This window comes from Triturus cristatus, chromosome 11 (genome assembly GCF_964204655.1).
Source record: "Triturus cristatus chromosome 11, aTriCri1.1, whole genome shotgun sequence".
Lineage (NCBI taxonomy): Eukaryota > Metazoa > Chordata > Amphibia > Caudata > Salamandridae > Triturus > Triturus cristatus.
In genome coordinates, this window is record NC_140594.1 from 591,342,396 (window position 1) to 591,369,153 (window position 26,758).

The following is a 26,758-nucleotide window of genomic DNA, read 5'->3' on the forward strand; positions in this document are numbered from 1 at the left end:
TTCAGCAGCGATAAGATGGAGGCATTAAATGGATGCGCACTGCAATTCCCAGAATTCATCTGGGTGAGTCCACTTATTTGATTGGCCCATTGGAGGGCGTATTTGACTTAAGGCATGCAGGGGCGCATAGCTGCAATATGGCGCTCCACCTAGAAGAAGGGAAGAGCCCGAAACGCGTCGTGGAGCCAAGCACCACTCCCCTATATTGACTCCTGGTTTCACTAGCAGCATTGTCCTAAATAAAGGTTTACCTCGAACCTGCGCTGGTCTGAGTGCGCTTCATGTGCATGGGCACACCTGTTCTTGATGTTTAAACGCGGCCGCCCAGCCGCGGGAAGTCGCACCACCCCATGATTGAAGGGGGCCAGGGGCTCGGGATTTTCGGAGCCCTCTGGAAGCAGCGTGATGGATGGATTACAAACTGCGGTGTTCTGGTGAGGTCCATCCAGGGCTGAATGGGGAGAATTCAGCAGCGATAAGATGGAGGCATTAAATGGATGCGCACTGCAATTCCCAGAATTCATCTGGGTGAGTCCACTTATTTGATTGGCCCATTGGAGGGCGTATTTGACTTAAGGCATGCAGGGGCGCATAGCTGCAATATGGCGCTCCACCTAGAAGAAGGGAAGAGCCCGAAACGCGTTGTGGAGCCAAGCGCCACACCCCTATATTGACTCCTGGTTTCACTAGCAGCTTTGTCCTAAATAAAGGTTTTCCTCGAACCTGCGCTGGTCTGAGTGCGCTTCATGTGCATGGGCACACCTGTTCTTGATGTTTAAACGCGGCCGCCCAGCCGCGGGAAGTCGCACCACCCCATGATTGAAGGGGGCCAGGGGCTCGGGATTTTCGGAGCCCTCTGGAAGCAGCGTGATGGATGGATTACAAACTGCGGTGTTCTGGTGAGGCCCATCCAGGGCTGAATGGGGAGAATTCAGCAGCGATAAGATCGAGGCATTAAATGGATGCGCACTGCAATTCCCAGAATTCATCTGGGTGAGTCCACTTATTTGATTGGCCCATTGGAGGGCGTATTTGACTTAAGGCATGCAGGGGCGCATAGCTGCAATATGGCGCTCCACCTAGAAGAAGGGAAGAGCCCAAAACGCGTCGTGTAGCCAAGCGCTACACCCCTATATTGACTCCTGGTTTCACTAACAGCTTTGTCCTAAATAAAGGTTTTCCTCGAACCTGCGCTGGTCTGAGTGCGCTTCATGTGCATGGGCACACCTGTTCTTGATATATATATATATATATATATATATATATATATATATATATGTGTATATATATATATATATATATATTCACTGAAAAAAACATAGGTTTCAGGGGTGTTATACTTAGCTGGACATTTCCCTCGTACAAAACCCTAGAAATTCCCCTGTTATAGTTAGTTCAGCTAACTATAACTCGCGCCCCCGCAATGCACTGCTGATGACGTCACATATTACATCACTCATGACATGGTCAGTGACATCACTGATGACATCACTGATGACGTCTCAAATGACATCACTGATGACATCACTGATGACGTCATCCATTGAGTATGTGTTTCTGAACAGTTTTAATATGTTTAATATATATAGGGAAAGGCCTGTTGAAGAATAAGTGGGTGTACAAGTGTGTGAATGGATGATTTTCTAGGTGCATAACTGACTCTATAAGTGAGTCATTAAATGTATCTTACTGCAGACTAGTGACTAAACTGTGTGATTGTCTGTATGTGTCTGTGTGTTGGTGTATTAGTGGCTGCATGGTTTTGTAAATAGCTATATGAGTTTCTATATGGGTTATTGATTGGTTGTCTGAGTACCTGTATGGGTGCCTGAGTGTTTGTGTGGGTAGGGTATGTGTGACTCTGTGCATAGATGTGTGAGTGGGTGATGCTATTGGTGCATGGATTTAAGAGTGCAACTGTGATGAACTGTATGGTTGGGTGACTGTATGTAAGGGTGTGTTAGTGATTGAATGTATATCTCAGTTGTACATGTGTCAGTAAATACATATGTGAAACACAGTGTATATGTGTGTAAGAGTATATAACTATCTATATGTGAGAGTGTGTGATTGCGGGAGTGGCTGTATGGATGAGTGTGTGCTTTTATCAGTAATTGTATAAGAGCGTCAGAATTTGTTAGTATTTTTATGAGTAAGTGAACTTGAGTGTGTTTAACTGTATAGGTGAGTAAATTGGACTGTGATTAATTATTTGCATGACTGACTAGGTGTGTCAGTACCTCAATGGATGATTGGCGGTGTGTGAGTGTCTATATAGGTGTATTAATGAATATGATAGTCCTGTACGGAGTGACTGTAAGTATGAGTGACTGTACAGGTGAGTGAGTGGAGATGTATGTAGACCAAAGAGTCAATGAGTGGGTGTGTAGTTATTGGTATTGGAGTATCTATGGTTTTCAAAATGGCCGTCTGAAATTTTCAGTCGGTGTATCAAAGGTTATATTAGGTTATGAGAAGAAGCACTAATTTATCACATGGATGACGTCATCAGTGATGTCATCAGTGATGTCATTTGAGATGTCATGAGTGATGTCATGAGTGATGTCACTGACCATGTCATGAGTGATGTAATATGTGACGTCATCAGCAGTGGATTGCGGGGGCGCGAGTTATAGTTAGCTGAACTAACTATAACAGGGGAATTTCTAGGGTTTTGTACGAGGGAAATATCCAGCTAACTATAACACCCCTGAAACCTATGGTTTTTTCAGTAAATTTCTAAGGTTTTTTAAATGCCAATTCCTAACTATAACGCCCCTGAAACCTTTGTTTTTTTCAGTGAATTTCAAAGGTTTTTTAAATGCCAATTCCTAACTATAACGTGCATGAAACCTATGGTTTTTTCAGTGAATTTCAAAGGTTTTTTAAATGCTAATTCCTATCTATAACTTATCTCTAAAGATATCATGAAAAGCATTCTTTTTTAAAAGTAGGGTGCACATTAGTTTTGTGGGAAAGCATCTTTGTGATTGGTTAAGAAAAAGCAGTTTCAACGTGGAGTACATATCATAGGATCAAATTTGCTCACCTCAACCACACCTGCTACTTGCATTTGGAAGGCACTGTTCAAACTTAAAACAATCGTCAACTTTTAACCTGCACGTGTCGTTAAATGTTCAAGAAAATGTTACAAAAAATATCGTAAAGTTTAAAAAAATCGATGAACTTTTAACCTGCACGTATTGTAGAATGTTCTAGAAAGTGTGTTGATAGAATACGTTCCACTTCTGACTTCTATGTGTTGTTGAATATTAAAAAAAACTGTTCACATTTAAAATTAAAAAGAAACCAATAGAGAAGTTTTGAAACCGAAAAGAATCAAGGAACTATTCTAATTTATTCTTTACATATATTTATGTGTGCAGCAACAAAATTATAGACACAACAGCACTAGGAAAAGGAAGAAGCAGGGAGTGGGGGGACGGGGGGAGATGGGCAGAATGGCACACATGCACAATTAAGTACAGCACAAGTATAGACAAACAATGGCCAAAATGAAACACACTAACAAGGAGCACAAGTCACACAACCCGCCAACATCACACCACTGAACGAGCATACAAGTGAAAACCATGCTGTATTCATACAGGATGTGTACAAAGGCCAGTCGTTGGTGTTGTGGGATGTCTGCGACCGTGGTCATCATGGATGAGATACCCAGCATGTGGCACATGGTCGAGGTCACTGTGTGTTATGCTGCCAAACGGCTGCTCCTCCCTCCCACGAGCCCCCACACTTTTGTACGGTGCGCTGTTGTATCTCGTGCACTCGTACGGCACACCATTGTAATGCCTATTTGCGCATGTCCTGCTACATTCCAACTACAACATCACAGTGCCGTTTGGAGGTGGTGCATGCCGCTTTACAACATCGACTGCCGCGACTCTTGTAACAGGCCACACCAGAACACAGAGACACACTTAGCGCACTTCCTGTACACGGACATGTCCGAGGCACCCCGTTCCCCTTGCCGGATAGGCACACCCCTGCACTGACCTGTGAACCCCAGACCAGCACACGCAAGTTGTGCATGCAGGAGGATGCGTGTGTAGCTACACATCCAGGCTCACTGCCAACGCTGAGGTGACAGCACACCGTGATGTTGCAGGGCTCGTGCCTATCATGCTAAGACAATCACCACAGGGACACACTTACTAAGATGTGGGTTTGGGGGGCATTGGCGGTCCTGGAGTTGTTGAGAGAAGTCTTCTGGCCCTCATGGGTATCCCTGTATCATGCTCATTGACTCTATGGCACCTGTGGGTGTTCTGGTGTGGCTCTTGGCTGTGTTCCCTTTCATGGTGCATGTAGTTCGCCTGCTTAACACCAGCAGAAAGCAGGTGTAAAATCCCTGGTGCTAACGTGTCTTATCGCCGGAATTTGTTTCTCATTGCAATTTGTGTGAAAGTTGTGATGTGATTTTTTTCGTGAGCACAACAATATACGAACTGAGCAGTGTGTCTCGTCAAGATCCAGCACCTGACGCACTATTCCCAATCAATATAAATACAATGAGATTTCTTAATAGATTTTGTGTGTACACTGTAGGTGCAGCCAATACCTCAGTGCAATTCAATACAGGATTTTGGTATTTAGAATAAATCGGAAAGGTGCACGACGTGTCTTTTTGCACGGGAACGGCTACTTTCCATTTCATTATCAGCACTTTAACGGAAGTAAAGTTGAGATAAATCTAACACACTATTCAGAAGTTGGTGCAAACCGCAGATATCACCAGTATTCCACCGATAAGTGCCCCAAAATTTAACACCATGGTGGACTCCATCAATTAACAGTAATAAGAACAAGAAAGAGTCACACAGCAGTTAAGAGAACAACCAAAAACGTTAATTTTTTTTTCAAACTTTCTTTTTTCTAATAATAAATATATAAACAATAAACTATTTTCAAACTTTATTTTTTATTAACATAAATAAACAATAAGCTAATAAACAAAATGTAACAACAATAATACAAAACAACAAGGTGAAACACTCCTGTGGGAACCACGGATGTCGACGACAAACCTGGAAAATCAGAAAGATTGTATTCTCAACAAAATACCACAAGAAACAAATCCCAGATATATAAAATGCATACAGTTAACAAAATTTTATAAGTTTAACTTACAAAAACTGTAAATTTTGCCGCTTTAAAATATTTACCGAATCTGAGGACATTTTTTTGCAGAAGGCACCACGCCCACAACCTTTTTCTTCAGTGGTGAGGACATTTTTTACTTTTTCCAAGGGGCAAACAAAGACCAATGCCACCATCGTCACTCGCAAGATTTGCCAAAGAGTTCTGTTACGAGGGGATCCTAACAAAAAATACTTGTGCGGCACAGCAAGTATGATGAAATACCCAAGGACCCTTCATCCAAACAATCTTGCACGAGAAGAGTGCAAACAGAAGAGAAACACTCCTGTTCTGTATCTATAAAAAAAGAATCAAAAATAAATGTATATTAAGAACTTTCAAATTTATACTATTCCATTACTGTACAAACACATTTTATATAAAAACTGACTAAGAAACTATAGCCCTGAACCACAAGTGTGACGATTGTTAAAACACTACATGCATACTACTTTGAAGCAGTTCATGCCCTAAAGCCTACCTCACTAAAAGACTACATGCTAACTGACTAAATGATTACAGTACTATAAGGAGACACACTGGGTGAGTGACAGGGTGTTTGCTAGAAGAGTATGAATACTAACTAGGGAATTGAAGGTGTGAAACACAACTGTGTAGGTGATTAGAGGACTGCATCCATACTGCATAGGTATTTAAAGCAGTCCATGTTCTAAGGCCTGGCTCACTGCATGACTACTTGGGTACTGAAAGAATGATTAGAATACAGCAAGGAGAGTGCCTAGGTGAATTTATAAGTGCTAGGCTTTTCGCACAGGGAATGGATTAGTACTTGGTACTGAATGGGTCACTAGAGGAGTGCAAAGGCAGTGACAAGTGCTGGACTGTATGGATACTGACTAGGAAATTGAAAGTGTGAAAGACAAGTGTCTAGGTGGTTAGAAGACTGCATGCATAGTGCATAGGGGTTTGAAGCAGTCCATGTGCTAAGGCCTGGCTCAGTGTATGAATACTTAGGCACTGACTGAATGATTAGAGTACTGCAAAGATAGTATCTTGGTGAATTTATAAGTGTTTGGGTTTTAGCACAGTGAATGGATTAGTACATGGTGCTGAATGGGTCAATAAAGGACTGCAAAGGGAGTGACAGGGTATTTCCTGGAAGTGTATGGATACTGACTAGGGAATTGAAGGTGTGAAAGACAATTGTGTAGGTGGTTAGAGGACTGCATGCATAGTGGATAAGGGTTTGAAGCAGTCCATATACTAAGGCCTGGATCACTGGATGAGTACTTGGGTACTGACTGAATGATTAGAGTACTGCAAGGAGAGTGCCTGGGTGAATTTTTTAGGGTTTGGCGCAGTGAATGGATTAGTGCATGATGCTGAATGGGTCACTAGAGGAGTGCAAGGGGAGTGACAGGGTGTTTGCTGGAAGTGAACGGATACTGACTGGGGAATTGAAGGTGTGAAAGACAAGTGTGTAGATGGTAAGAGGACTGCATGCATAGTGGTTAGGGGTTTGAAGAAGTCCATGTGTTAAGACCTGGCTCAGTGCATGAATACTTAGGCAGTGACTGAATCATTAGAGTACTGGAAAGAGAGTGTCTTGGTGAATTTATAAGTGTTTGGCTTTTAGCACAGTGAATGGATTAGTACATGCTGTCGAATGGGTCTCTAGAGAACTGCAAAGGAAGCGACAGGATGTTTCCTGGAAGTGTATGGATACTGACTAGGGAATTGAAGGTATAAAAGACAAGTGTATTGTATGTTAGAACACTACATGCATACTGCATAGACATTTGAAGCAATCTATTTGGTACTTAGAAACTGACTAAATAATCAGACTACTTCTAGGACAGTGCTTAGGTAAAACTTTTACATTTTCAGTTCTGCCACAGTGAACAGAATAGTACATGGTACTGCACCTTAGTGTCAAACCCTGACTCATTTTATCAATGCATAAGCAAGGACTAGCTTCTAATGCTACTAAAACTTGACAACATGAGGGATTTTAAATTAGTTATCTATCAGCAAATACACGATGTTACCAAATGCTTCTCTCACAGTGGTTCTCAAATGCACACAGACTCACAGTGTGATTCTAGACAACAACCACTATACCTAGGAGTTTACCAAAAATCATTCACTACTGTGGAAGTGGTAAGGGAACTGCACATAATCTTCATACTTCAGAACTGCACTTTTATGTCAAAGCCTGACTCATATAATCAAAGCATAAGCAAAGACTGGCTTCTAATGCAATCAACACTATCATAGGACTTTACCAAAACTCATTCACTAGTCTAGAAGAGTTAATGGTGCTGAACACAATCTACATATTTAAGTACAGCACACCAGTGTGAAAGCATGACTCATTTAATCAACATATAAGCAAAGACTGGATTCTAATGCTACTAAAACTTCACAACATGACAGGTTTTAAAACAGTTATCTGTCAGCAAATACATGATGTTACCAAATGATTCTCTCACACTGATCCCAAATACACACTAACTCACAGTGTGATTCTAGACAAGCACCACTATCCCTATGAGTTTACCAAAACTCATTCACTACAGTGCAAGTGGTAAGGGAACTGCACACAATCTACATATTTCACGACTGCAATTTGCTGTCAATGCCTGACTCATGCTTCTCTCACAGTGATCCCAAATACACACTAACTCACAGTGTGATTCTAGACAAGCACCACTATCCCTATGAGTTTACCAAAACTCATTCACTACAGTGCAAGTGGTAAGGGAACTGCACACAATCTACATATTTCAGGACTGCACTATTGAGTCAAAGCCTGACTCATTTAATTAAAGCATAAGCAAAAACTGCCTTCTAATGCTACTAAAACTTGACAACATGACTGGTTTTAAAACAGTTATCTGTCAGCAAATATACGATGTTACGAAATGCTTCTCTCACAATCCTTACCCAAATGCACACAGAGTCACAGTGTGATTTTAGACAATCAACACTATCCTAGGAGTTTACCAAAACTCATTCACTAGTCTGGAAGAGTTAATGGTACTGAACACAATCTACATATTTAAGTACAGCACATCAGTGTCAAAGCATGACTCATTTAATCAACGCATAAGCATAAGACTGGATTCTAATGCTACTAAAACTTCACAACATGACAAGTTAAAAAAGTTATCTGTCAGCAAATACACAATGTTACCAAATGCTTCTCTCACAGTGGTTCCCAAATGCACACAGACTCACTGTATGATTCTAGACAAACAACACTATCCCTTGCACTATACCAAAACACATTTCTTCATCTAGAAGTAGTACTACATTTTAGTATAGAAACATAACATAACTCATTTCACAAATTCATAAACAATGACTGGTTTCTAATTCTACCAAAATATAAAAACAGCACAGTTATCTGTCTACAAACACATGAAAAACACAAATGCTTACCACATAATGGTTTCTACATGCACACACATTGTAGAGAAAAAAGTACTCCCTACATTTTAGCAGGAAAAATACATTAGTCTGATTAAAATCAAAATAGTCTACATACATCCCCTCACAATTAAATAACTCATCTTTAAAGTTCTTTTGTAGATTAAGAAGTATATCAATCACTCACCATATTTTCTTTTACAGAATCTCTGCACTGTGCACCTCTCAGCAAAAGCAAAGAATGGAAAAGTTTCCCTTTCATTTTCCACACATATACATGTAAACATCAAATCACAATCCTTCGCATATAAACTCAAAAGCAAACACACATTTCTATTGGTTAAACATTTCAACCCTTTCCAACTGAAATACATTTCAACCCTTCCCCCAATCTGCCTTCTGCCTGTTACCATAGAAACAGGTCATGGAACACTGCACTGAGCTCACAAGTTCAGCACACAATATTCCTACACAAGACAGGAAGTGTGCTTGACTTTTCAACATATCAGCTTATCATATATAATGTTCCTTACAATCTGTTTTTGTTAACCAATAACAATCATACCTTTAACAAAAAGAAATATACACCCTACCTTTCAGTGTAGAAAGTTTTCATACAACCAATGATTTCTTGTTGTTTTTCAAAAAACGTTGCCGTGGATCCGCGCATCCACCGCAAGAGAATCCGTGCATCCAACGCGATAGGATGCGCGCACCGTGCGCGCATTTCCCCGTTTTTTTTTTTTTTAAAAGGGGATCCCAGGGGGTCCTTCTGGGACCCCCTAAGCACCTCTAGAGGGTCAGAGTATTTCCACTCTACCCCCTTTATATGTTTTACACACTTATTCCCCTTGCTTCTTCAGCCTCGCTTCCACCAAGGCAGAAAATGGCCGCCAACAGTTCCTGGTTTCGAATGTAGAGAGACACTCGAAAGCCAATTAGCATTCAGCGCGTGATTGGGAGGGTGCGCGCTCGGTTCGGGGAGGGTGCGCTTACGGTACGGGTAGGGTCCACGGATCCTCCCCGGCCATAGATATCACTAACTTTTTTACCCTCATTTTCTCAGGAACTACTGAACAGATTCACACAATATATGCAAAAGGCACGAGTCCGAACTGAGGACTACCTCTTTGCCAAATTTGGTTTCATTCCGTTCAGCGGTTCGGGCTGTAGCTGCGACAACAGATCCTATGAGAAATTGTATGGGGAAAACACGTTTTGGGACCCCCCTTTTTTCTCGGCCCCCGCTTGACGGATCACCGCAAAACTTTTAGGGTAGGAGCGGAGCGGAGCTGGCCAAAAGTTTGGAAAATTTCGCGAGGATTCGTCAACCGGCGCCAGACTTATTGGGAATAGAATGTTGCGGATTTCCTATGGAAAATAGGTCCTAACTATAACTATCTACTGGCGACCGCCAGTAGGTAGTTATAGTTAGGACCTATTATCCATAGGAAATCCGCAACATTCTATTTGGAATAACTTTGGCGCCGGTTGACGAATCTTCGCGAAATTTTCAAAACTCGTGACCCGCTCTGGTCTGCTCCTATCCTGGAAGTCTCGGGGTGATTCATCAAGCGGGGGCAGAGAAAAAAGGGGGTCCCAAAACGTGTTTTCCCCATGCAATTTTCCATAGGGATCGTTAGTCGCAGCTACAGCCCGAACTGCTGAACGGAATTACACCAAATTTGGCAGAAAGGTAGACCTTGGTTCTGAGTTGTGCCTTTTACACTAAATGGTGTAAATCCGTTCAGTAGTTCCTGAGAAAATCAAAATCACATACATATCTTGGCGGAGCCTAACCACACATCTCATCGTGAGATCTGATTGACTGTCACCACTTCATCCAAGAAGTGTTGGCAGCCATCTTGGGCCCAATATACATGATAGCACCTCATTAAAAAGCATTGCAGTTAATAGAAGGTTTTAAGACTTTAGTTACATTATAAATCATTTGTTGATGGTACCATACTCATTTTAGGAATTGTGGTGTGTTCTAAGGTGATTTTACCATGTGAAAAAGCCTTCTGTTGGGATATCAAAAATCATATTTGAGAGAAAACTATTTTCTCATGCTTTTCCCACAGAGGTTTGGAAGGTGATCTATAAGCTAAACTGAGAGCATATTTTCCTTAAATTCACATTATCTTTCTCAGTCATGTGAGAATGAAGTCTGACATTCTCAGTAAAATATGTACATCCAGCAAGGGCAGAGACTGTCAGTTGATTCATTTGTGTTCTACTGCAGCTTCCCAGAGTGTTCTAAAGAACAACTTGAGCGCTAACAGTCCTACTTATGACAAACGTATGGCACACCTGAAGCCATCTTGATTGGAATAAAGTGGTAACTCTTAAAACATTTAATTTAAAAAGGAACACAAAGAGCGGGTTCATTTTGCCATAGAAAGTATGATTAGTGCTGCAGAAAGAAAAATTAGGGCACATTTTGAGTGACTTCTCAAATCCTCTTCTATTTCATGAAAAAAGTCTTACATGAAGACTGAAACATGCACTTTCAATAACAGCAGCATACTTCCCTGGTGAGAAGTAGCTTTACTACAGTGATCTAATGAGCAACTAGAGTGCTAACATTCTGAATTTATGGCAAATGTGTGACTTATCTGAATGCCTTCTTGGTGAAATCAAAGTAAAAAACTGAAAGTATTTCCTACTGAGGAGACTGTAGTAAATGAGGAAATTAGGAAACTTCATAACAAATAAGTCTCCCAAGATGGCCACCAGAGACAAAAGAGCCCAAATGTAGCACACATATCACCCAGATGTAGCCCAATTATAGCCCAATGAAAGAATGTCCCTGAGTGTTCTAAAGAACAACTAGAGCGCCAACAGTCTTGCTTATGACAAAAGTATGGCACACCTGAAGCCATCTTGATTGGAATAAAGTAACATTTAAAACATTTAATTTGCAAAGGAACAAAATGAGGGGGTTCATTTTGCCATAGAAATTATGATTAGTGCTGCAGAAAGAAAAATTAGGGCACATTTTGACTTCTCAAATCCTCTTCTATTTCATTAAAAAATTCTGACATGGAGACTGAAACATGCACTTTGAATACCAGCAGCAGACTTCCCTGGTGACCAGTAGCTTTACTGCAGTAATCTAATGAGCTACTAGAGTGCTACCATTCAGAATGTATGGCAAATGTGTGACACATCTGAATGCCTTCTTGATGAAACCAAAGTAAACAAGCATTGAAAATGCAATTGGTCTCGCCCTCTTTTAAGTTAAAGCAATTCTGAGTTTAATTAGGTGGCTTTTTAGCTCTGCTTGTATTAGTGTTTTTCAAACTTTAATGTACACAACATAAATATGATGTGATCAAGGCTCAAGTGAACTGAAAAGCGTAATGGTGACATATGAGGATTAAATGATTTTGCACAAATCTCTTGGGTCCATGTCCGTTTTTCAAGAGGACTTCTGACGAGCAACGGGAAAATACCTGTCATATGTATATGTATGCATGCATTTATATTTGTATTTATATAGATATGCAGATTATATGTATGTTTATATATGTATGTATATATATATATACACCTACATATATATAAATGCATATGCCTATCTATGCATATATATATGTGCGTGTAGAGAGAGGTAGAGAGAGGAGTAGAGGTAGAGGTGTAGGTGTAGAGGTAGAGAGGTAGAAGTAGAGAGGTAGAGAGGTAGAGAGTAGAGAGTGAGTAGTAGAGAGTAGTAGAGAGTAGTTGAGAGAGTAGCAGAGAGTGAGTAGTAGAGAGTAGTAGAGAGTGAATAGTAGAGAGTGAGCAGGAGAGAGTAGTAGAGTGAGTAGTAGAGAGTAGTAGAGAGTAGTAGAGCGTGAGTAGTAGAGTGCAGTAGAGAGTGAGTAGTAGAGAGTGAGTAGTGGAGAGAGAGTAGTAGAGAGTGAGTAGTAGAGAGTAGTAGAGAGTGAATAGTAGAGAGTGAGTAGTAGAGAGAGATTAATAGAGAGTAGTGGAGTAGTAGAGAGTGAGCAGTAGAGAGTAGTAGAGTGAGTAGTAGAGAGAAGTAGAGAGTGAGTAGTAGAGAGTAGTTGAGAGTAGTAGAGAGTGAGTAGTAGAGTGATTAGCAGATAGTAGTAGAGAGTAGTAGAGAGTGAGTAGTAGAGTGTACTAGAGAGTGAGTAGTAGAGAGTGAGCAGTACAGAGTAGTAGAGCGTGAGTAGTGGAGAGTGAGTAGTAGAGAGTAGTAGAGAGAGAGAGTAGTAGAGAGTGAGTAGGAGTGAGTAGTAGAGTGAGTAGTAGAGAGAGAGCAGTAGAGAGTGAGTAGTGGAGAGTGAGTAGTAGAGAGTAGTAGAGAGAGAGAGTAGTAGAGAGTGAGTAGTAGAAAGTGATTAGTAGAGAGTCAGTCAGTGTCAGTCAATCAGTGTCAGTCAGTGTTAGTCAATCAGTGTCAGTCAATCAGTGTCAGTCAATCAGTGTCAGCTAGAGCAGCTCTGCTGACCTGGTTCTCTCCCTCTAAAGCAGCTCTACTGACCTGGTTTCTCTGGCTCTACAGCAGCTCTGTTGACCTGGTTCTCTAGCTCTAGAGCAACTCTGCTGACCTGGTTCTCTGGCTCTAAAGCAGCTCTGCTGACCTGGTTCTATGGCTCTAAAGCAGCTCTGTTGACTTGGTTCTCTGGCTCTAGAGCAGCTCTGCTGACCTGGTTCTCTGGCTCTAAAGCAGCTCTGCTGGCCTGGTTCTCTGTCTCTAAAGCAGCTCTGCTGAACTGGTTCTCTCCCTCTAAAGCAGCTCTGCTGACCTGGTTTCTCTGGCTATAAAGCAACTCTGCTGACCTGGTTCTCTGGCTCTAGAGCAGCTCTGCTGACCTAGTTCTTAGGCTCTAGAGCAGCTCTGCTGATCTGGTTCTCTGGCTCTACAACAGCTCTGCTGACCTGGTTCTCTGGCTCTAAAGCAGCTCTGCTGACGTGGTTCTCTGGCTCTAGAGCAGCTCTGTTGACCTGGTTCTTAGGCTCCAGGGCAGCTCTGCTGACCTGGTTCTCTGGCTCTAAAGCAGCTCTGCTGACCTGGTTCTATGGCTCTAAAGCAGCTCTGCTGACATGGTTCTCTGGCTCTAGGGCAGCTCTGCTGACCTGGTTCTCTCCCTCTAGAGCAGCTCTGCTGACCTGGTTCTCTCCCTCTAAAGCAGCTCTACATACCTGGTTTCTCTGGTTCTACAGCAGCTCTGTTGACCTGGTTCTCTGGCTCTAGAGCTGCTCTGCTGACCTGGTTCTCTGGCTCTAAAGCAGCTCTGCTGACCTGGTTCTATGGCTCTAATGCAGCTCTGCTGACTTGGTTCTCTGGCTCTAGAGCAGCTCTGCTGACCTGGTTCTCTGGCTCTAAAGCAGCTCTGCTGACCTGGTTCTCTGCCTCTTAAGCAGCTCTGCTGGCCTGGTTCTCTGGCTCTAGAGCAGCTCTGCTGACCCGGTTCGATGGCTCTAAAGCAGTTCTGCTGACCCGGTTCTCTGGCTCTAGAGCAGTTCTGCTGACCTGGTCCCTTGACTCCAAAGCAGCTCTGCTGACCTTGTTTCTCTGGCTCTACAGCAGCTCTGCTGACCTGGTTCTCTGCACTCACGATGCACGCACCCGACTTCACAAAAATATATTTAAAAATATAAGTATATTATAAGTACAAATATATTATTTTTATGAATATCTTAGATAATCTCTTGCCCTAATATGTATATCAAAGACACATACATATCATTTTGGAGCACCCAGCGCGCCCCAGCACGTATATAACGTCACGCGGGACCCACCACCGCACAAGCATCTCGTACCGTAATGTGCATGTGTTGTGAATGCGTGGGAGCAGGAGTCGCTGACTGGTCACATACCAATCGCACAAATCACGTAATATTAAATGTATATGATGTAACTGAAAAACACGCAGCAATCGCACACCGTACGCGGATCCTTCACGACTTTTCTAAAATGGCTGCTAGAATCCGCGCTCCCACCGTGATGAGTATGCTTTGAGTGCGCGACTCCGAAAAAATGTGGAATTTTTAAAAAAAAATAAAAATAATATAAATATATTAAAATAAAAAAATGAAAACAAAAAAATTAATCAATATTTCAGTTTGAATTTGTTTAAAAAAATTGTTTTTGCAATTTTCAAAAAAATATATAATGTTATTTATTGAATAACATATTTATAAATAAACAGTTAAAAAATTGCAGAAAATCAGTACAAGAAATAGCTATAACTCCTATCACACTTAAAAATTAGCATTTAAAAACCTTTGAAATTCACTGAAAAAAAACATAGCTTTCAGAGGTGTTATAGTTAGAAATTAGCATTTAAAAAAGCTTTGAAATTCACTGAAAAAACAATAGGTTTCAGAGACGTTATAGTTAGAAATTAGCATTTAAAAAACCTTAGAAATTCACAGAAAAAAACATAGGTTTCAGTGAGTGGGTATGTAGTAACTGGTATTGGTGTGTCAATGGTTTCAAATATGGTACTCTGTATTTTACAGTGAGTGATGAAAGGTTATACTAGTGTATGATGAGGTTTATCAGATTGTCACGTGGATGATGTCATCAGTGATGTCATCAGTGATGTCATTTGAGATGTCATGAGTGATGTCATGAGTGATGCCACTGACCATGTCATGAGTGATGTAATATGTGACGTCATCAGCAGTGCATTGCGGGCGTGCGAGTTATAGTTAGCTGAACTATTTATAACGGGGGAATTTCAATGGTTTTGTACGAGTGAAAAGTGCAGCTAAATATAATGCCCCTGAAACCTATGGTTTTTTCAGTGAATTTCTAATGTTTTTTAAATGCTAATTCCTAACTATAACGTGCCTGAAACCTATGGTTTTTTCAGTGAATTTCAAAGGTTTTTTAAATGCTAATTTCTAACTATGCCTACCGAGATAGGACATGTGAAGAAAGAAGAAAAAACACACAGAAAGAAAAAATAGAAATGCAGAAAGAAGCAACAGAAGTCCTCAAAGACGAAGAAAAGTGCAGGGAGAAGGATAACGTGCAGAAAGAACAAACAGAAGAGCAGAAAGAAGCCTTGTTGCAAAATCATCCTGTTCCCTCAACTTTTTCAGACGGATACTGGTGGTAACTGAGCCTGACTAACCAATCCTAGAGCCAGTGCTATGTTAAAAGACACACAGAATACAGTGAAAACACCTACATACACTAGGGAACACTATTCGTTGCGGTCCCCCTGTGATTAGCATGACCTCCTCTGTAAGCCCCTAGTATATAATAGAGCAGGGGGATTAAAACTACCTCTTAAAACGCGCCACAGGGTGTGTTTGCACACATCACCTCAGGCCCCGTCCCCTCCCTTCCCCACTGTGTAAACACGCCCTGTGGCCATTATAAGTTGGGAGATTAAGTCCCCTTGAATCCTGAGGGTCCCTAGGGTCCAACTAGCCCACTAGGTACCTCCAGTAAGCGCCACAGAGCTGCGTTGCAGAGAGGTGTAAAAAGTGGCACGGCCTAGACCACCTCTCTGCAACGCAGCGCAGTGGCGCTTACTGGCGCTTACTGGAAACACCTGATGGGCTAGTTGGCCCCCAGGGTCCCTCAGGATTGAAGGTGAATTATTTCCCCAACTTAAAACGCGCCACAGGGAGTGTTTGCACATGTCACCCAGGCCCCGTCCCCTCCCTTCCCCACTGTGTAAAACACCCTGTGGCCGTTTTAAGTTGGGAGATTAAGTCCCCTTGAATCCTGAAGGTCCCTAGGGGCAAAATAGCCCACTAGGTACGTCCAGTAAGTGCCATTGCAGAGAGGTGTATAAAGGGGCACGGCCTGCACCACCTCTCTGCAACGCAGAGCAGTGGCGCTTACTGGAAGCACCTGGTGGGCTAGTTGGCCCCCAGGGTCCCTCAGGATTGAAAGGGAATTATTTCCCCAATTTAAAACGCGCCACAGGGCGTGTTTGCACACGTCACCTCATGCCCCGTCCCCTCCCTTCACCACTGTGTAAACGCGCCCTATGGCCGTTCTAAGTTGAGAGATTAAGTCCCCATGAATCCTAAGGGTCCCTAGGGTCAAAGTAGCCCACTAGGTACCTCCAGTAAGCGCCACAGAGCTGCGTTGCAGAGAGGTGTAAAAAGGGGCGTGGCCTCAGAACACCTGTCTGCAACGCAGCTCCCTGGTGCAAACTGGAGATACCTGTTGGGCTAGTTGGCCCTCAGGGACCCTCAGTATTAAAGGGGAATTCATTCCCCAACTTACAACTAGCCAGGGGTGCGTTTGCAGAGTGCTGCAAAGGAGGGGGCATGGCCTCCGGCGCAATGCCGGTGTGTCATTTATTTTATTTTTTTAAGAAGGAGGGCTGTGTGGCCCCCTTCTTTTTCTAATTTATTGGCCCTGGGGATCCCATCCCCCAGGACCTGCCCCCTAATTTTATTATTTATTTTTTTTTAATTTGGAAGGGGGCCGCATGGCCCCCCTCCCAAGGCCTTCATCGGCCCCGGGGACTCCAACCCCCGGGGCATGGCCTTTTTAAAAAAAAAAATCTTTAGGAGGGGGGCTGCGTTGCCCCCCTCCTCAGGCCACTTATGGCCCCGGGGACCCCATCCCCGGGGCTACCCCATCCCCCGGGGCCGGCCTTTGTTTTTTATTATTATTTTTTTTAATATATTTATAGAAAAACCTAGGATATGCTGGACAAACCGTATGTACCTATCACCATGACTATGCATACAATGAATCCACGTGGAATGTATTTACACCGCTAGTGAAGGTCTGACGTGTCTGATGCCCTACCATGCCTAATCCCGGTGCCCCCGCTGGTGGGTACTCTCCAAGTAGACACCCTTGTTGTTTATTTATACAAACATGGGTAGCTATTGACGGGCACATTTAATATACACGCACACCAAGCCATTCAAAGGGGATTCGACAAAAATTCGACCAAAACTATGCAAGAAACCCCCCTCGCGGGTAATAAAACACACATCCACCGCCGGATGTGTAATACTTTTTATTTTACTCTCTGGAAAGGAGACAAACCTCACTTGAGAGTCACAGCGCGCTCCTGGCTGAGCCCAATGCTGTGTTACACCCACCAGTGCCCGCCGAGTGCCACACACCTCTGTGTTGTATTCCACCAGCTAGTGCATATGTTATGACACTCTCTAGCCCATGTGCACTGTAACACCACCCCGTGAATATGTCATGCCACACTTGCCTTCGCACGGGTTATATTGCCCCATCTAACGTGCCTTCCTCGATGCCTATGTTTTAACGCACAGCGCTATGCCATACATATTACAATCTGTGATCCATATATTTATCACAGTGCATATGCAACGTTACACTCCCCAGCACATATTTTATATTACAACTTTAGAGACTAGTTAGGTTACACAACACTGCCCTGTGCATATTACACTCCAAGGCGCATATCGCATAGCACACGCTAATGCCTGTGCTATCTCGCGCTCTCCAATGAATCTGTCATTGCGCACAATGTATTGCATATTATATTTCATGCCCCGGTTCATCTTATATCACACTTTTTGGTGCATAGTTTATATCATACACTATAACTAGTTTTCATCTTCAATCGTGCTCTCAGGACTATGTTCTATATAACACTGTGTTCACCTACCCTTTTCACGGGCATTACATTTTGCGGTGGGGTGTGGAGGGTCAGGGGGTGTTTCTGCCAAGTGAGCCCGGAGTCACAGTAACAAACATTCTCTTCTTCCTGAATAAAAGTGAGATTATGCTGCATACTTGTTCATATTTTAAGTAGTTTGCACATACACACATTTTAAAAACAATAAAGTTCCTAATACCCACCTTCTCTGAACAGTTAGCTTGCTGCCCCATCCACCTCCTCCCTATCCTCTGTTGTCTGAAACCATGGACTAGCCTCCTCCCTCCTGCCATGCATGGTCTGATGTGTTGCCACTGCCCTCCATTTAGCATGATCTACCAGTCCACTCCTCCTGCCCTCCATTGCCCAATTCTATGCCCCATCATTGACCTCCTGCTTAGCCTCTGTGCTTAGCTTGCTGCCCCTATTCTCCTTCCCCCTGACCTCCGATGACTTTGTGCATGCCCCTGCTCCATCCTTTTTGCCCACCATGTTCCATGGACCTGCCACTCCTATCTACTCTGAGTGTTCTGTTGAGCTGCCACTCCCCTCCCACCTGCCTATAATTGTCAGATGACTGTAACCTGTCCCTGCCACCTCCACCCTGCCTGTCCACATGCCATGCCCCTATTCCCATCCTCCTGTCCTCCATGGTCCATTTTACTGCCACACCCTTCTGCCCTCCCTGGTCTGTTGTGCTGCAACTGCTCCTCCTGCCTGCCCCACGCGGTCTGTTGTGAGGCCCCTTCCCCTGAACTCTCTTGTCTGTGCCCAGGTCCTGACCCTCCCTTCTATCCTCCATGGTCCTTTGTGCATGCCCCTGCACCCTCCTTCTTGCCCATCATAGCCATTGTGCTGCCGCTAGCCCTCCCGCTTGCCATGCATGGTCTTCTGTGCTGCCACAGCCCCACCCACCTTCCCTGTGTGGTCAGCTAGCTGCCCCTGACCCCCTCCCACCTTCCCTCCGTGGTCTGTGTGTATGCCATCATAGTCTCCTGTTGCTCTCCATGGTGTGTCTTGTTTCTAGTGCCCATCCTGCCTGACCTCCATGGTCATCTTGCTGCTCCTGCCCTGCCCCCTTGCCCCCAGCCCTCTGTTTCCATGTGCCGACCCCTATTCCCTCACTCCTGGCTTGTCTGTTCCATTGTAATGCCCCTGATTCGTCCCTCCTGCCCTTTATGGTCTGTTATGCTGCAGCTTTTTCTCTTGTCTGTCTATTATGGTCAGCTAGCTACTATTGCCTCTTTCCCCTCTGTTCTCTGTTGTCCATGTGCATGGTCCTGTCCCCTCCCTATTGCTTTCTATGGATTGTTGTGCTGCACTCCCGTCCCTCATGCCCTGTGTGGTGTATTGTGCTGCTGTAAACCCTGATGCCTGCCCTGTAGGGTCAGTTTGGTGCACCTCTCCATGTCCCTCCTGTCCTCTGTTATCCGAGTCCATGTCCCTACCCCAATTCCTCCTGCCTTCCATGATCCAATGTACTATACTTGCGAACATTTTTAACTTGGTAAGAGGGAGATTTTGAAAAAAAACTGGGGTATTGATTTTCCCCTTTGAGTTACATCGAAAAAGAGGAGATTGTAGACAGGAGACAGATCAAATAAAGCCCATTTGAGCTTAAAAACATTGGACGTTTCCTGGCTTAATCAGGTCTGTTGGCATGTATGGTTGTACTACCACTGCCTCTTCCTTCTGCCCACAATGGTCTATTATATTGCCACAGCCTCTCTTGCCAGTCCCGTATTGTTGGTTTGTTGCCCCTGCCCCCCTTTCCACTGCCCTCCATAGTCTGTTGTGCTGCCTCTGCCCTTCCTGCCTGCCCAGTGTGGTCAAATTGTTGCCTCTGCACCCTCCTACCTGCCTTCAATTTTCAGAGTCCATGCCCCTGGCCTCCGCCTCTCAACAGTATCCTAATGAACAACTAGATTGCTAACATTCTAAATGTATTACAAAAGTGTGGAACGCCTGACGTCATCTTAATGTAATCAAAACTGTAATACCTAGAGCATTTCCTTCAGAAATTACATATATGAGAGGGTCTAATTTGCATCAAAATTATGGTTAGTGCTCTTAAAAACTAAAATGAGGACATATTTTCTGAGTTTTCAAATAGCAACAAAGCACTTTTAAATTATTTGTTATGTTTATGTTTTTTTATCCAGTTGACCACTTGATTAAATGTTGCACTTAGGGGAGAGGATGTGGTGTTACTTCCAGAGCTGCAGACTTTGCAACTGGGGATCCAGGTTGGAGTTTCTGCTTCAGCTCAAATCAAATTCAAAATCAAATATATATCTTTATTCGGATATTTACAAATAACCATAAAAGATTCACATCATCGAGTCAACATACTTTTGTTAAAAACCACAATCAGATATACATAATACCCTAAAATCATCAATACATAAAATCCCAAAATGCGAGATCATAAAAAGCAGGACAATTAAGTGCTAAAGTTAATTTGTCGGCATCCTTCTTGTGCCTATTAATGATTGTTTGTATCTGAGAGGAAACTTTTATATTCGTATTGGCAAGGGAGCAATCCTAGCAGTTAGTCCTCTCCTCTAGTGTTTCTTAATCTAACTGCCAGTCGCAAAAAGTACACAGTGCTAAATAATACAAATGGGTCAGCAGAGAGTTTAAGAAAGAAGAGGGCCACTTTAGCCTGTCTAATTTTTGCGCGTTTCAAGATGTTTTTTAGAAACCGCTTCCTGGGAAGGTCGTAAAATGGGCATATAAGAACGAAGTGAATGGTGTCTTGCGGAGATCGTTGATCGCAGCCGCAACACCCTTTTTTACTAACATCATTCGTGTAACCAGCTGGAACTGAAAGAATATGGTGCAGGAGGTTTAATCTAAATCTTGTTATCAGGAATCTATCATGTCTGTTATGTATATTGGACAGGTAAAATTCCATCCCTGCACAATTTTTTGTAAGCTGGTGTTCTCTTACAGTGGATTTCCGCCCTTCCCTTTCCTCTCTAACGTTAGCTAAATATCGTGAAAAGTCTGCCTTTATGGCCCCCTTGTGTCTCTTTCCTATTGTGGAGGGGTCATCAAAAAGATTAGCATGGCCCAGACTAGTTAGTGTGTCCTTCACATATTTGAGCCAGGGTATTTGCAGCCCCTTGTCCCCCTTTAAACAGTCCTCCAGGATTTGTCTGCTAAGGGTTGCCTCAGGGTTTATCCAGATTTTAATCCAACAGATGATGGGTTTGAGGCATGCCCTATCACTAATATAGGGGATACCCAGCTCTTCGTGGACTATGAAAGAGGGAATACTTTGAGGGACTTGCAAAAGTCTCCTCAGGAACTTATCTTCCTCAATCTGAATTTTTCTCCCATTTGTAAAGCCCCACACCTCACTTCCATACAGGGTTTTAGCGCAGCAGACAAGACTGTATAAATGTGCAATTTCGTTGGGTGACCAACGACCCAGTCTGCGTGCATAATTCATAATTGACCCCTCGGCACCAAGTTGTTGGGTACATTTATGACTTACAAGCGGTTTAAAATTTAGGTCTTTGTCAAAAACCATACCCAAGTAGTTAAAATGTTTCACCTTCTCCAATTTGTGTGTGCCTATGGTGAAAACACAATTCTTATGTGGGGTTTTTCCTACTTCCATAATGAAAGATTTTGTGAGGTTAGGGACTAAGTCAAGGTCTGCCATAAAACTGACAAATCCCCCGATGAGGGCCTGCAGGCTCCTGCCAGTGCGCGCCAGGAGGACCGCGTCATCTGCGTAAAGGAGGACAGGTATTCCTCTCCTCCCTATGCAGGGGCAATCTGCCTCCAGGGCTCCGAGCGCCTTGTCTAGCCCATTGATATAAAGCGTAAATAGGAAGGGTGCCAGGATACATCCTTGTCTCACCCCGCCCTTACACTGAAATTCCTCAGTGACGTCGCCCTCATTTGTATACCTGACCCATGCTGTAGTATTTTGGTGAAGCATACGCAGAGCGTGGATCAAACCAGGATCCACGCCCATGGCACTCAGGATTTCCCACAGCCTTCTTCTGTTGACACAGTCGAAGGCCGCTGAGAGATCCATGAATGCCAGGTAAACTGTCCCCTCCCTGGCCACAGTATACTTTGCCACCAGATGGTAAAGGTTAAGGCATTGGTCAGTTGTGGAGCGCCCTTTTCGGAAGCCATACTGTACGTCAGTAATAATATTGTTTTCGTCAGCCCATATCATTAGACGATTTAAAGTGACTCTTCCCAAGACTTTCGCCGTTACATCTATTAGGGATATTGGGCAATAACATTGAGGGTAATTTTTGTTACCCTTTTTAAATATGGGCACAATGACGGCCGTAGACCATGATCTCGGCATGCCCACCTCCATGGCGGTGTTAAAAACCCTAGTTAAAATGGGGGCCCAAAAATCTGTCTGGCTTTTAAATAAGTCAGGAGGTATCCCATCTGGCCCTGGCGCCTTCCTCACTACTAGGCCTTCTATGCCCAGTTGAACCTCGTCCACCATAATAGGTGTCCAGTCACTAGTGGGGCAACCATTTACTGGTGTTAACTGCGCCTCCGGTGCCCCACGATTATACAATCTTGAAAAGTGTGCCTCCCACGCCTCTGGTAAAATATGGGAGGCCAATTGTGGTTTATCTAGGGGTTGGAAACAAGGGGCGTTTATTACCCTCCAGAAACTGCTCATATCTTTAAGCTCGGCAGCCTCTCTTAAAGAAACCCATGCTTCATTTTGTAAGGCTATTTTCCGTGACTTGGTCGCCTTTTTGTAGCTACTCCTGCAAGCGGCTATCTCACCTTTGTCCTTAGGGACCTTGGTTAATGCCAACTTCAGGTCCCTGTGGGCCTTTGAGCAGTTCTTATCGAACCACCTGGGACTAAAGTCACCCTTAGGCTTGGGTTTACTTCTTAAGAGACTATCGATATGCAGAGCAGTGCCCTCAAATGCTTCAATTAAGTCCGTCCCCTCTATCTTGGGATCTAAGCACCTCCAGATATAATTCTCGGCATTGTCGAGGAGAGCTCTGTGGAGTTCATCGCCATCAATGCAACTCCATTTGATTCTTCTCCCCTGATCCCTGGCTTTGTATTCACCCACAGTAGATACTTCAGCCCCCTTGGTACCAAGTATGTCCGCTAATGATAAAACCAAGGGGTTATGATCGCTGAACATGCTAGGTATTATCTCAAAATGGGCTACCCTACTTTCAAACACAGTGGATATAAAAAAATAATCTATAATTGAATCCCTTCCTCTCCCCTTAAAGGAAGGGATCAATGAGTTAGGTGTCCCATTCCTGATCATGTCCACCGTGTGGGTTAAAGCGAACTTGCCGAGAATTCTAGTTAGTGCCAGACCCTCACTGGAGTGTTCCGGATGCCAACCAATGGTAGTGGGACAGGCATCCCACATCCCATCTTCCCATTTCAAGTGTGGGCACTGGTGGCAATTAAAATCCCCCATAAGAATTAATTGGGTGTCTGCATCCCTTGACTCATTTAGACTAGTCAACCTCTCTTCCAGTTCAACCAAGTTTAGCATGGATTGTCCTGCATTGTAAAAATTAATAAAAATGATCTTTATACCCTTTACTATGAGTTTCACTCCCTGGAGGCAACTTGAATCCCATTCCAGGTCTACCCACCTCCCATTCAGTGCCAGTGCCACGTACATAATTAACCCTCCCATGGCACGGCCCATAGTTGATTTCCTGGCTGCGACAAAGAATGACTTGTAACCTTCAATAAATGAGGCATTGTTACTTATTTCCCATGTCTCCTGGAGGCAAATAACATGATATTTTCTAATAAAATCTAGCCAGTCCGAATTATGAATTTTAGATGCCAAACCAGCAGTATTCCAGGAGATCAGCCTCAAATCGTTATGGTCTGGGTCTTGACCTTTTGATGCACCGGGCAAGTTCCTTGGTGCCCCTAGATAGACAATTGGCATGAGGTCTCCTGGATCCAGCTTCTCTACCCACCATGCCTACATCACCAACTGCTACATCTGGGTCGGGGGCCCCCAAAACCAAATCAGGTACCATTAAGGGAGGCGATTCTACATGGTTACTAAAGGTATCTATGTCTGTCACATACTCCCCGTTCCCTGGTGTCGTCAGTCAATCTTGCTCATCCAGGGGGGATAGACTTGAAAGGGGGGCAAATCTATTCGATTGAAAGCCGTGAGCCTCCTCCCTTCTTCTCAGTACTGCCCCAGACCCCAGCCAACTAGTACCCTTGGGCGAAGCTCTATTTCTATAAAAGAAATGCAGAGGTAACATCCTAATACAGGACCCAGGGACTCCTTCCTCATATCGATTGTCCAACAAATCTCTGACTAGCTCTGGATACCTGAAGTTAACTATCACACAGTCGCCCGCAAAAATTTTCGCGGACTTTCCAATCCAAGCTACCCTCCTAGCCATAAGGATATGCCAGTGCTGCAAACTTCTATCAGGTGTGTTGTTGAGTAACCAGTGTGAGGCTTTATTGATCAGAGCATTGGTTGTTTCCTCTCTATCGTTGTTCAGACCCGGCACTCCTACTAATACAATCGAATAGGGGCTAGAGGCGGGGGGCAAATCCAGAATCTGGAGGCCTGGGGTACTTTGAACCCAAGCATTCGCAGTGTTTTTTTCCCTGATGGCTTGCTCGCTTGGTCCCCAGCAGGCCTCATTAGGTTCGGGAGGGAGTTGTGTGGGGCCCTGGGCCATGCCACCAAGGGTTCTGTTGCTTGTATTCCTGTAGTCCGGGGGTACTTGCCTATGGGCTCTAAGATCAGGGTCGGGATTAGTTACAGACTTAATTCCAATATCCTCCACTACTGGCTCCTTCTCCCTCCTTAGTGGGATAACCCCATTGTGCTGCTCACTAACTGAGTTTACCAGCCCACTTATCTTCTCCACTAGATTTAAAACTACATTCAGGACTGGGTCTAGGTGTTGGGCTAAAAGCTGTTCCATTTTTTCCCCAAATGCTATGGTGATATCCTGCAGCTCCCCCACCCTATTTATATTTTGACAGCCTGGGCATGCTATGTTCTCCTGGTTTGTATTCCCTCTTTTGCTAGACATGGTTTGCCCTCTGCGGCCAGACTTGCTAGGAAGATTAGCAGCACACCTTCCACCACTCTCTGGTTGCCCTGCCGCAAGTTGAGATCTTTTAGAACGTGTGATAACTTCGCTAATGGGTGGTTGTATAGGGTGTAAGTTAGGCATTAGTGATTGTGCACTAGTTGCCCCCCTAGGTAATCTCCCCCTATGATGTTATTATCATTAACCAAGTCAATGTTGGTGCTAGCGGACTTAGGGCTACCTGCATTAGTGTGGTCAGTTGTCAGTTGACCTATTGGGTCTGAGCCCCCCTGAGAGCTATTATCTATCACTATCGGGGTATCAGAGGACTGAGGCTGAGGTGGGTGTGCTTGCGTCATTTGGGACAAGCACGTTCCTCCGCCAGGCGTAGGGCAGAGGGCTATGTTGCCCAAAGAAGACCGTTTATTAGCAATTAAAGAGTCCAGCGAAAGCCGTTTCTCAGTCAACAGGATCTCGTGGGCTAGGAGTGACTCAGCGCATATAATAAAGGCATCCAGGGTTCCCCTAACCCCTCCCTCAGCCCTTATGTGCTGGTTTTTTGGTTTGACCATGATCTGACTGACTCTACACCACTCGTTTGTTCTTCAGTCTTAATGGGAAATAATGTATCTTGTATATCATAGAGGGTACAATGTCCCGACAGTCCTCTCCTGTGGCCCACCTATCACCTAGCAATACCATAAACCAAACGATGGGGCCTTACACAAACCAAATACCTCCACAGGATGCGAAGAAATCAAGATACAATGGATGTGTCCAGTTAGTCCTCCACACGAACAACATGTAACTCAAACATAAAGGACAGGGCCCAGCCCTGCCTCTGACGGCCACAGACGGTCCCGCCCTTGTCCCGGGCTTCTACCGGCGCCCGCCCGCGCGCGTCCCGCGGCGCGGAGGGAGCGGCGGTCTTTTGAGCGCCTTCGGGCGCTTGGATGACGTCAGGGGGCGCTAGGGTGCCTGGGACCTGTAGTCTCCCCGCACCAGAGCCGCAACGTGTTTTGGCGGCAGCAGCAGGGATACTCGGAGCGAGGCGAGGCAACAGCAGGGCTCCAGGTGAGCAGGACAGGACACCAGCAGCTTCCCCTCCAAGGTTAGGCTATCGAGACTAACAGGGCTCCGAGGTCAAGATTCAGCTCAACATTCTGTGATTCTGGTCAAATCACTTAATCTCCCCATGCCTACAACCAAAATGAATTTGATCTTGTGTGATGTGTCCAATGCTCATGTAAAACACTCCAACCTGACAAGTCTGCACTATATAAAACACAATAAATAAGTGTTTTGCACACTTCTGTCATTGGGCTACATGTGGGCTACATCTTGATGATATTTGTGCTGCATTTAGGCTCTTTTGTCTCTGGTGGCCACATTGGGAGATTTATTTGTTATGAAGTTTCCTAATTTCCTCATTTACTGCAGTCTCCTCAGTAGGAAATGCTTTCAGTTTTTTACTTTGATTCCATCAAGATGGTATTCAGATATGTCACACATTTGCCATAAATTCTGAATGTTAGCACTCTAGTTGCTCATTAGATCACT